Source organism: Anopheles gambiae, chromosome 3 (genome assembly GCF_943734735.2).
Source record: "Anopheles gambiae chromosome 3, idAnoGambNW_F1_1, whole genome shotgun sequence".
Classification (NCBI taxonomy): Eukaryota; Metazoa; Arthropoda; class Insecta; order Diptera; family Culicidae; genus Anopheles; species Anopheles gambiae.
The window spans coordinates 33604837-33617184 of record NC_064602.1 but is presented as its reverse complement, the minus strand read 5'-3'; the positions used below and the strand labels follow the sequence as shown (position 1 = coordinate 33617184).

The window sequence follows — 12348 nt, the reverse complement described above, 5'->3', positions numbered from 1 at the left end:
CGCCCGAACAGGTCGAACCCATGACCATCCATCTCGACAACCGGCGGGCCCAGACGGGTGCCGGATGCACAAACGTTAATGTGCATGTGCCACCGTCAGCACCGGGCAAATGCATTGCTCCATTCGCACGTGTCCAAACCGGAGCGCAAGTCTGGACGTCCAGCGGTGCGGCCCGGTACAGTCGCGAGTCGTAAATCGTGTTTCATTCCTTACCTCCCGTGGACAAGTATGCAAAGGGTCCGTCATTAATCTGCGATGGAGCAAAACGGCGAAAGTGAAACGAACGACGGAACAAACAAGCGGCAAGAAACGAGTGAGAAGGGAGCGGACAAAAGGTGCATCTCATCAATGTTTGCTGCCTTGTGACATCGCGAATTTGGCAAGGCCAGATGCTCTATTGAGAGTGTGCTCGAATACGGGTTCAGCCGTAACGACCATTGGCTGCCCATTTCAAATAGCCCCAACTCGCTGGAAGGTGCGCTCAATGCTCACCGCCGCACCATTACACCGCCGACGACAGTTGCCACCCCCAGGGGGTGATGGTTGGAAGTTACCTTCAGGAGGCTGCTAGCTGTATGCAAAGGAAATGGAAACCCTGCACTCCTCCCCCCGGACGCCCGGATGCATAATGCGCGCGCTCCGAGAAGGTGAACAGAGCACAACAAACCTGTCCCCCTTCAAGGTTTGTATCCGTCTATGGTGTGCACCTGAGACGCTTTCAGATGAATCACTTACCTATGAGGAGAGAAGAAGAGAAGAAGAGAGAGAAAAGAGAAGAAAGAAACTGTTATTATTATGATAAATAGGCAAATAAATGGTTTGGCTGGGAGGAATGTGCTTGCGAACGGGGAGGGCACTGGAAACACGTAATGCAATTCCATAAATGCAGCCACATGTTTGAATGTGTGTGTGCATGTGTGTGCCCATTGGGATATTCTTTCCTCGGGAACCAAGTGCATCGAATCTTGCAGTGAAAGTTTATGCCACACTATGAAGGGAGAACATCACCCTGCCCCTTTCGATTCGGTGGTGGGAATTGATTTCCATGTTCATACCTTGCGGGAGAAAGCGGAAAAATGCAACCCTCTCAGATAGGGGGGGGGGGGGGGGGGGGAGGCGAAGTAGGAAGGTGCGGGAAAAAGGTCTGGCACAAAAATTACACAGCCATGTCAAAACCTTTTCCATGTCAATATTTATGGCTCTCCCTTCGCGAGGAATTGGAGTGAGCCTACTCTCTCTCTCTCACACACACTCTGTTCATGGATCAATTTTCCAGTTCTTCTCTTCCACCTCCTCCTCCTTCTCCTACAACATCGAGGAGTCGGCCTTTTGTCGCAGCCATCAATCACAACCACGGCCGCGGGTTTTAAATGGGCGGCCGCCCCATTGCAGCATAAATAATCTCGTATCATATGCGCATTTCTAATACCGTCAAACCGGGGGCAAACGCTGCCACGGCGCGACAGTAGCATCCATACATCCAATCCACCCGGATCCAATTTCTCACACACACCATTCGTTGCACAAAATATTTGACGAGAAGAGGAGGAGGAGGAGGAGGAGGAAAAAAACACAGAATCCCTTTGATCACATGATTTATGCCAGATTGGCAAACATTGGGGGCCCTTCGTCGCTGCAAGCCGACAAGAGATAAGCCTTAAATCTTGAATTCTGTATTAAAGCGAATGCAATGCCCTATACGTCGGCTACATTTCAACGTCAGCGGTGAAATGAAGTGAATGGCTAGTTGGAGAGGAAAAAACGGCTTATAAAGGCTGCCACGTCCATCCAGGGACCTTTTTGGAGCCTCTGCAGTGTGTACCAATATCCACACACACACACACAATGTTTCAATCTAATAAAGTTGGTGCGTGTTGCAGATTCTGTCGTCGGCGATAGCTCGCAGGCGATTGTGATCGATTTCTATCGCCACCTTTATTGCCCGACCAATGCAGTCAGTGTACACGAAGAAGGCGGAAAGCTCCGCCACATCATAGATTTTGTCTCATCTCTCTTTTGCTACTAGTTTCCAGTGCGTAGAGCATGTGTGTATGTGTCTGCGTACTGTCATAAATCATTTCTGGTTCTCCGAGGCTTCACTACTAAACCATTCCTCCCTATCCCCTATATTACACGGCTCCGTTAGACCAGTGCTGAATAGCTGACGTAGAGCGCGAGTTCCCAACAAACTGCCCGCTTGCTTCGTGGTACTTGGACAATTTTAATTGAATCAGCATCCTTTAAACAGCTCCTCCAGCCCACGAACAAGTCCATGGCGCGACAGGCACCAACCACGTTGTGGGGGGGGGGGGGGTGGGGGGGGGGGGGGGAGGCGAAGTAGGAAGGTGCGGGAAAAAGGTCTGGCACAAAAATTACACAGCCATGTCAAAACCTTTTCCATGTCAATATTTATGGCTCTCCCTTCGCGAGGAATTGGAGTGAGCCTACTCTCTCTCTCTCACACACACTCTGTTCATGGATCAATTTTCCAGTTCTTCTCTTCCACCTCCTCCTCCTTCTCCTACAACATCGAGGAGTCGGCCTTTTGTCGCAGCCATCAATCACAACCACGGCCGCGGGTTTTAAATGGGCGGCCGCCCCATTGCAGCATAAATAATCTCGTATCATATGCGCATTTCTAATACCGTCAAACCGGGGGCAAACGCTGCCACGGCGCGACAGTAGCATCCATACATCCAATCCACCCGGATCCAATTTCTCACACACACCATTCGTTGCACAAAATATTTGACGAGAAGAGGAGGAGGAGGAGGAGGAGGAAAAAAACACAGAATCCCTTTGATCACATGATTTATGCCAGATTGGCAAACATTGGGGGCCCTTCGTCGCTGCAAGCCGACAAGAGATAAGCCTTAAATCTTGAATTCTGTATTAAAGCGAATGCAATGCCCTATACGTCGGCTACATTTCAACGTCAGCGGTGAAATGAAGTGAATGGCTAGTTGGAGAGGAAAAAACGGCTTATAAAGGCTGCCACGTCCATCCAGGGACCTTTTTGGAGCCTCTGCAGTGTGTACCAATATCCACACACACACACACAATGTTTCAATCTAATAAAGTTGGTGCGTGTTGCAGATTCTGTCGTCGGCGATAGCTCGCAGGCGATTGTGATCGATTTCTATCGCCACCTTTATTGCCCGACCAATGCAGTCAGTGTACACGAAGAAGGCGGAAAGCTCCGCCACATCATAGATTTTGTCTCATCTCTCTTTTGCTACTAGTTTCCAGTGCGTAGAGCATGTGTGTATGTGTCTGCGTACTGTCATAAATCATTTCTGGTTCTCCGAGGCTTCACTACTAAACCATTCCTCCCTATCCCCTATATTACACGGCTCCGTTAGACCAGTGCTGAATAGCTGACGTAGAGCGCGAGTTCCCAACAAACTGCCCGCTTGCTTCGTGGTACTTGGACAATTTTAATTGAATCAGCATCCTTTAAACAGCTCCTCCAGCCCACGAACAAGTCCATGGCGCGACAGGCACCAACCACGTTGATCTTGTGCGATCTCTCTGGCCTTCCCCCTGTGTGTGTAACCTTCCCTTGCAATTCGTCCAGCCTTAGCTAAGCTTATCGTAACGATCCAGTCCGGAGATCGTTTAGTCGATCCGGAGATAATTCAATCGAGCGCCGTTGCGATCGAGATTATCATAATTATCGTCGATTATCGTGTTTTCCAGATTGCAACGATCAACGCTAACGATCTTTATGACAGTTCTGGAAAACGGTTCCGAACGGGATTTGCAAATGGCAGAGGCACTCCGCACAACTCTGGGATGATAGATCGATGGAAGAAAGCGACACGGCGACATTGCCTTGGACAAATACCGCCAGCTCACAACTCAGCTCAACATAAACACAAACACAGATCTTCCCAGTGTAGGGCGGGGAGAGAACAATCAGTTGCGTTGTTACGAGTCGTCGTTACGACTCGTTTCGTTCGTTCTAGAGACGGAAAGCTCTTTCAGTGTTGTACCGATCATAACGAGTAGTTTGACCTCTCGCCGCCGTGTCGCCGTGTTTGTCGTCATAGTGCTGACAGGACGCCATATATATATAAACGGATCTGATGGATACGATTTAGTAAGTGCGCAAAGGTCTCGAGATGGATACGGTTGAGCCGTAAATCACCTGTCCACGTTAGCGCTCTTTAATGCATCGCTGTTGAAAACTACTCCACCGCAATCGGTTTCCACATGACACGAGACACAGCTTCGGCTACTGGTTTTTAGACAAAGGCACTCCACAAAGATCACTCCAAAGAAGTCAATATTTAAGGCTTAGCTTTCTACGCGTTCTAAGATAAGCGCGCGCGAGAGGGTCTACCTGTCAAGTTCGAGATGCTTCTCGGCAGCACCAGATGACTGGTGGAATTGTTCTGATGTGGCAATTGAAGACATTCCTGCGACGACACTCATCGGATGGACCACTTTTACCACCGGTTCGTACATCCTTCACGCTCTGATTATGCGTTGGAATCCAGCTCCACACACACACTGCTTAGCAAGCTGACCTGATGGACAGTTGCCATCGCTTACCGGTGCCAACAACAAAGCCGGTGACTTGATTTCTTCCCATCCCATGGGGGAAAACAGTGAAGCCAGACACTTCAGGAATTCTTCCACACCGAAACTCGAGCTCTATGACGAGTGAGCCCACCGGCCCAGGGCCGGGGCCTTCTCCTCGTGGGGAGCTCTGGAAAACATATGCTCCCATCCGGACAGCGGGACAGTGGGAGCATCTTGTGCTGAACAGGAGCTGAAAAGGGGACGCGCAAAACACATCCCCGGTCGAGCAAACGCAACGCGTATCGCCATAATTGTCAGGTTGCTTGCTGCTGGGCTGCTCAATTCCAGAAGCCCGCAAAGCAACGCTCGGCTCGGCATTTATCGTCAATTAGTGATTGCTGTTTTTATCACCATCATTAAAGTAAAAAGATCCGCACACTCGATGTGTGTGTGAGTGCGTGTGTGTGTCGTCAACGGGTTTCTTAACAGTCTTCTTAACAGGAGAAACAGCTTCAACGGGCTCAAAGCGGGAAGAGCAGAGCAGAGCAGTTTTGTTGAACAGCTTTTAAAGCACCATCACACACACTCAAAAAGGTGGTTCGGTTCTCATCGACTCTAATCGGTTCCGAAGACGTCCTCTCTCTCTAATGACACAAATTATTCGTGTTTTTAATTAAGCTGAAAATTAATCGTCCTAAAGTCGACCGTGTCCTTTCACCTTGCGTCCATGCTGGTGCTGCGCTTGGTGGCATTCAAATGGTGTCCGTTAGTGACGTTGCTCTTCAGTTTTATGGCATCTTCAAAATGGCAACTGACCTTATCGAGTGGTGTTATGTTTCATATCACCACCAACAACAAAAAACAGTCCCCCTGAATAGTGCTTATCACGTCGGACGATCGCTTGATCATTGTAATTTGAGCAATGACCACCTCAAGCTTCTTGAAGTGAATCGCACGATTTGTTGTTAAGCGCAATTATTCAAAAACCGCATCTGTAAGTGGACTCACCGATAAGCACTACTCGTTAAAAGCCGTATATGAAGGTGCTTCAGGTGCAGCCACTCGTTGCAACGGTTCGAATCTGGTTGAGGGCCCAGGCCAAGTCCGCTCTCTTCATTCACACCAAGTGGCGGTGCACATGCTGATAGTGATGTATTTTGTTGATTGGTATCGATAAATCTCGATGCTGGAACTGTAGCCGCGGCATAAAACCAGTTCCACGATGGTATGTCCATTTTGGACGTCGATGCCGGCTATTTTCAGTGGAGGTCGCTCAAGACACTTATCATCGCACGGGGTTTTTTTTTTCAATCACTGATCATATCGATGGAACTGTTTTGAGGCTGCACTGGCTAGTTTTAGTGCAATGGTGTTTCGAACATCTGGATAATTAATCTCACTTTATTTTAAAGTGCTACGGTACATCATTTACATCATGCATGGAAGGTCTTTTTCCAATTCAAAAATCCTTCCAAAGGCATTTGTAGTTTATCCTTTCAATACCAGAGACATCTAAATGATATTAAAGGTAATCAGACTTGCTTACATCTTGCACGAACAACCACGCTTCCCAAGTCCAAAGAGGACACAAATCCAACAACCAGACAAGATGTAATTATAAATATTGATCCATCCATCTGGCTCTTCCGCCCATTCCGCCGAATGAAGCGTGAGAGATGAAATAAAGGGGATTTATGAGGACCATGACACATCACACCTGGAACTCAAACTGTGGAACTGTCGATGGCAGAGTAGCCAAAGGGAACTAACAAACGCTGACCAGAACAACCATCATACCACCGGGAGCATACTGATGAGTGATGTACGGCAAAGGTAAAACAAGATGATGACTATCGCCCCACATCATGCGTCACACGAGTTGCACAAACATTGCCCCGAAGGATGTGTCTTTTCCGCAGGACGACTGATATTTCGCAAGAACCGTTTCCAATTAAACTTCCGCATTCGCCTTCTCCCCATCCCGTGGTCTGGTTGAAGTCGTTCGATAGCGGCACACTAGCCAAGGGCTACCTCGCTTCTATGCGTAGCTTTCGTCACGTAACCACGATTGAAATGCATGGCAGGTCGCATGGGCGGTGTGAAAATTCAATTAAAAATGTTTTTGGCCCAAAATCGTGCGCATAGCGGTCCTTGCGTAGTGCCCAGAGAGAGAGAGAGAGCGCGCAGGAATCGATTTTGATGGGCAAATTAAAACACGTTCCCAGTGGCAGATGGAGAGCAATTAAAGTGATTTTAAAATGTTACTGTAGTACGTGTGCTGTATCGCAACTCGATATGATTTATGGGCAAGGGCAATAGTTTGATAGAAAATATTGGAATTTTCATCCAAAGTTCATGCATTGTGGAAATCACGTGCATGGCAGAAGTGGTTTGAGTTGTGATGGAACTGAAATCCAAAAGGTAAGCTTTTATGCTGTTCAATCTCACCCCTCTACAATAATGTTTGCTCATTATTGTTTCTGTTCTCAAGTACCTTAATGATGGACTAACGTCTCAAAATCTTAAGTAAAGACTCGAGCTAAAAGACCACCATGTTTACAAACGAAGCCCGTCTCCCACCATTAAGCATTCAACCAAGTTGTGTTTTATCCTCTTATTGACCTCTTGTCGTTGCTCTGGGAACGACTCTACTTATAGCCGCTGCTTGCCTTAAAGTCCGCTTAAATATTGTCGTCTCTTTACGTCGTTGATAAGTCGTCGAGTCGAGAGACTTCTCCCAGACGCTAACTCCACCTTTACGGTCCTCGTCCGCATATCGACCATTAAAATCGATGTCTATCGAATACGACATAATCTTCCACTCAGTAACTTCTTTGCCGACTCTCGGGTGGAAAAGACGCACCAAACGAAAGAGGGGAGTTCACACATTAATCCTTCCTACTTCACGGTGGCTTCTATGCGCTTCAAACGTTCTACGGCGCTCACTCACACATTACACGACGCTGCGGCAAGCACTACTTCATGTTTTCATTTAATGCATACTCGCATCGAAACACACTCATATACACGTTCGTCATTTTACATGCACTCAAGCACTAGCGCACCTGAGTGAAGTACCGTGAGCTGTTTCGGGCGCTTTTAAAATGTACCCGAGGAGCGTTGCTCACACGGTGGAACCCCATGTTAATGGTTTTAACCTTTTACCGACCCGCGCATAATAACCTATTTTCCACCAATTTTACCGACGTCTTTTCCGCTTTTGGATAAGCCATTTCCATCCCGGCACCGTTTGGCCCGCCTCGACGTCAACCGAACCATGTCGAGGCAAGATCAATCGAAGATGTGCGAAGATGCCGATCAGGGTTGTGGGATGGGAATGATGATGATGATGATGAAACCGATGATGTAGGTGGTCATATGCAATGTAAACCTTGTACGTACTCCCGCCATCTAGCCCTTGCTGGAATCAATCAAATTGGATGCTGTAATGAGCGGCAATTTGCTCGCCCATACGAACCAAACCCATCAAAACCCAAGCAATCAATTAGGGCTTCGAAGATGGCAGCAGAGCTTGCAACAGGTATCACACGAGACATACGGTTCTCTGAACGTAGTGGTAGTAGGATCGTGAGAAGGTAATTTTTTCTACTCTGGCAGTAATAATTTTATATCATAAGCCATATTGACAATATGGCAATGGCGCAATTAACCTTCGATCGGTTAACTCGAGGTAATAATGCTTACCAAAAGCATTCTGGAACGCCAATGGGTCGCATTCGATCATAACAACTCACTCTGGACGAGGCACACATTCTTCAAGGGTGCCGTCTGGTGTCAAAAGAATGGATGGCGCAATATTGGAGCCCTTTCAATCATAACACACCGGCAACTATTGAGGATAATGTCTTTTAAAGTCGTTAACAATTGCCTTAGCGACAGATGCAGTGCAAAGGCTACGTTTGAAAACCATCGGGCGCGCGCGCTCGCCTGCTGCAATTCGCAACAAGAGCACCATATAAACACGCATTAAAATAACCATTTCAAGTTTTGCGCAACCGTTGTTACGATGCACACGGTAAGGTGGAATGCGCAACCTAAACGCACCCAGTGCTTTTGATCATTTGAATATTTATGATCGCTGCACCGGAGCCGCCGGACGGTCGAAGAAAACGGGGCTACGAGATCTTAAACGGGACGGCATCGGGTATCTTCCGCCCAGAGCTAACCATCGCTAATAGACGTCGAACTGAACGAGCTAATTTATTGGCAATTCGCAAGGAGTTAGAGCGCTGCATTATGAATGCAATATGAGGGAAGGTCGCCGATGCAATCAGTCGCTGTTTTATGACGGCCACGAGGCAATACGAACGTTCAAGCGCAATTGTAGCTCTTTGTTGTCGTCGTCGTCGGGCGAGGTTCGCCCAATGCCCGCACCTCGAAAGACGCCAGCAAACCAAAAAAAAGAAGGTGAAGCACCTTCCATTCAACGAAATTAACATTCAAGACACGCATTAGCAGATAAACAACCGCTTGAAAATACAACGTGCAGAAGAAGAAAGATACAGACCCGAGCATGAAGCATCGCGGAATTCGCAGTGCTTACAGTGAATCGATTAGCAAAAGATCATGGCTGATCATGCCGATCATCTCGTCTTTCAAGTACGCACCGATCAGCATCATGACAGAAATGTTCATCGAAATAGGATCTAATGATCTGTTATGGACACCACCATCGAGACGAAGTCACTCGTCACACTGCCACAACGAGCTGATAAGTGGAAATGTCCCGAAATGGACCGCTGGGACCGGGCGCGCAGTGCGTTTGCATAATGTCAACGGTTTAAGGCCGCATATGGACCACCCCGCAGCCCGGCCGGTGGCCGTTGTGGAATGTTTGGCATTGGCTTTAGGGTGCACAGTTTACAGTGTGTCCCTCCGTCTGTGTTTCAAGGTGTTTGCTGTGTAGAACTTGTAGATTTATGGGCTAAATGCGAGCGAGCGCACGATCCTAGGCACCATCGAGTGAACGGTGAGAAACGTCCGGCTGCTACCACTGACGTCCAAATTCAAATCAGCTACCCTTGCACGGAACGACATTCCAACACTTGCGCTAATATCTGGCTCGTTCACTCGCAGCATCTGGGGGGAACTGAGGCTATGCAAAACGATCTACCCTCCGCCGGGGTGACATTTCGAAACGAGCACGATCGTCGTGATGGACTATGATTAGTGAGCGCCAGCGTGTACTGATACAATGTTGAAGTGTTCGACTTTATCCGCGTAAACTCGACCCAATTGATAGCTGGTGGGAGCCGGAACGGGATCCAGCTTCCCGTTTCATATAGGAAACAATAAATCCTCAAACGCTTCAATCGCAATCGACTTTGCCCCGGTCACAGATTGATTAGATCGTGCACCGTTTCGGAGACATCTGGAACGAACTCCAATGTCAACGAACTGGACACCGCCTGGGGAACGGAATATGAAGGCTGGTCGTGTGCTTCTGGGATTAAGATCTCCTCTCTTATTCTAACCCCTTCATAGCTGTGTCTGTGTGCGGCTCGGTGGTTTTGTTTTCCTTCCCTTCCCGATCCACTTCAGTGGCACACACAGAGACGTCCCAGCAGAACCTGTTCTGCTCCCGTGCTCTTCCCTGTCTCCAATGACCTGCCAATCAACGGCCGAGAGACCAAACGTTTGTGCATTCCTTTAGTCGGCATTTGGCATCGCGGCAGCTGACTCGCTGTGTGCATGTGTGTGTGTGTGTGATTTTATTTTTACACCACCGAAAACCAGATTAAACGGGACTTTGGCGCGGTGGACCGTTCTATTTTGGCAACAGCATGCTGTGTGAGCGGCACGGGTAGGGAATCCGTTATCAAACGCGAGAGACAAACGCTTGGACGGAACCCGCTGGCATTTGGGTTCATAATCACCACACGCGAACGGTGTCATCTAACGACTCCCGCAGGACTGCAGTGTTTCGTTCGGGGAGAAGCTGTAGATTGAGGCGAGTAGGACGTCACAAACAATGCCAGAGGACACAATGCATGTCCACCATTCATCGTGGTAAGTACTCCGTAGAGACAAACATAAATAAAGCTTCCACCAGGTGCCACCATAATGACAACTCCATCTCTCTAACTTAATGTTCTTATCAGTCCCCGCAGAATACGTGATAAACGCGCTGGGAACTCCAGCAAAACTCTAGGTAACGGCCATATTTGCAGAGTTTCATTAGGGCTTTATCAATTTGTTGTTCCTTTTATATTTTGCTTCACACCTCTGGTTGGGATTAGCTTATCCGATCGTGATACGATATTAAATTATTGACACTCCGGGAGGGAATATAACACCCGGTTATGGAACCGTACAGGCTCACCAGACCGAATCTGGTCGCATACAGGTGTCTGGTGGTCTAAAACGAACACAAAACCACCTGAGCTAACAGAGGAAGAGAGAGAGAGAGCGTGAAAAAATGTTTCAAATTTAATTAAATCTCAGTCCGCGCCCCGGAACATCCCAGCTCCAATCTCGGGGAGGTCTCGGTTTGTTTCAGAAGAGGGGTTGTTCTACCTCCACTTCAAACGTTTATTCAGCAGGTGTTGTGTTCTGTTCTGCTCCCCGTCTCTCGTCATCCTCTTTCGCTTTGGATCCGATTACCATTTGGAAAAACATGACCGAATCAATCTAATTTCCGGCTTGCCTGCCCGAGCAGTTTTGAGAGTTCGAGTCAGGTCATGATTTCCGGTCCAATGAATACCGTGTACCTCCCGTGCTGATCGAAGCAAACTCGAAAATCGAAATCGGAGCAGGATGCTTGGATGCAATAAAATTTTGAATCCATTCCCGAAAAACACGCTTCCGATGCAGCAACGATGCAACGATGTTCTGGTGATTGTAGCCAGGGATGCCCTACAGTCATCGCTGTGTGGGATTGATTTCACCACGCTTGTGTTTCTGTGCCTGTGACACGCAAACGTTGGGTCAGTGGCTGTCGAGTCTAAAGACTGACCATAGCTGTTTTGAATACAATATAGAAGTGTTCAACCTTCCGGTTTGATTCCTTTGCTGATCACAGGCCACTGGCACCGGGTTAAAACAAATTAAGTTGTTTGTGTTGTGTTCGCCACAACAATCTAGTACGAGCGAGTCCTTCCCACAATCATTCGTCAGGTGTACATCAAACGAGAATTTAGAAGAGATGAGTAAAAACACACCTACGTGGCTACCCACAGTACACACAGCACACACACACACAACCCACTAAACCATCCCGTTTTGCGCTCGGATGCTGATTAGTTGCGGTTAGTTTGCATTCTACCGACAAAGCACCCGAATCGAGAAGCACTAACGAGAGAAGCACGGGATTTTTTGCGGTCAATGATTATATGCTACCGAATCGAGCGAGTTGAATTCGATACGGCCTCGAGCCCGCCAAAGGGGGCATAAATAATTTGCGGTACTTTCAACCTGCTATCTATTCCCACAAACTTCTAGCAGCGAGGTTCTAAGACCTCGCCCGTAGATGTTAATTCCCAGCCACAAAACCTCTAGATCTAGGCGTTTGCCGTTAAATGTTGGTCAACAGAGTTTCTTGAAGCACAGGCACAGGAAGCACTACGAGTGCAAAGTTCTTTAAATTGGTACGATTCGGAGCCGGTGCCGGTGTGTTTCGTAATCAATCCGAAATGGGTTTGCCAAGGCAGGGAGTGTGAGAACGTATGCGCAGAAAAGCGGAGCTCTGCATTCCAATTTCGTCCATTACGCTCTATCGCTCTGATCATATGGTCTCTAACGATTTGATCAAATCTAGAGCTTATGTTTCAAATTTCCATCCGGTTTTTGGGAATGGTTGTC

At 47.9% G+C, this 12348-nt stretch overlaps 1 protein-coding gene across 7 annotated transcripts in view; it reads right to left on the bottom strand.

Annotated features, from left to right (window-relative positions):
- Window positions 1-12348, bottom strand: part of LOC1269252 (probable G-protein coupled receptor Mth-like 1) — a 160335-nt gene that overhangs the window by 58514 nt on the left and 89473 nt on the right. The window lies entirely within an intron of this gene.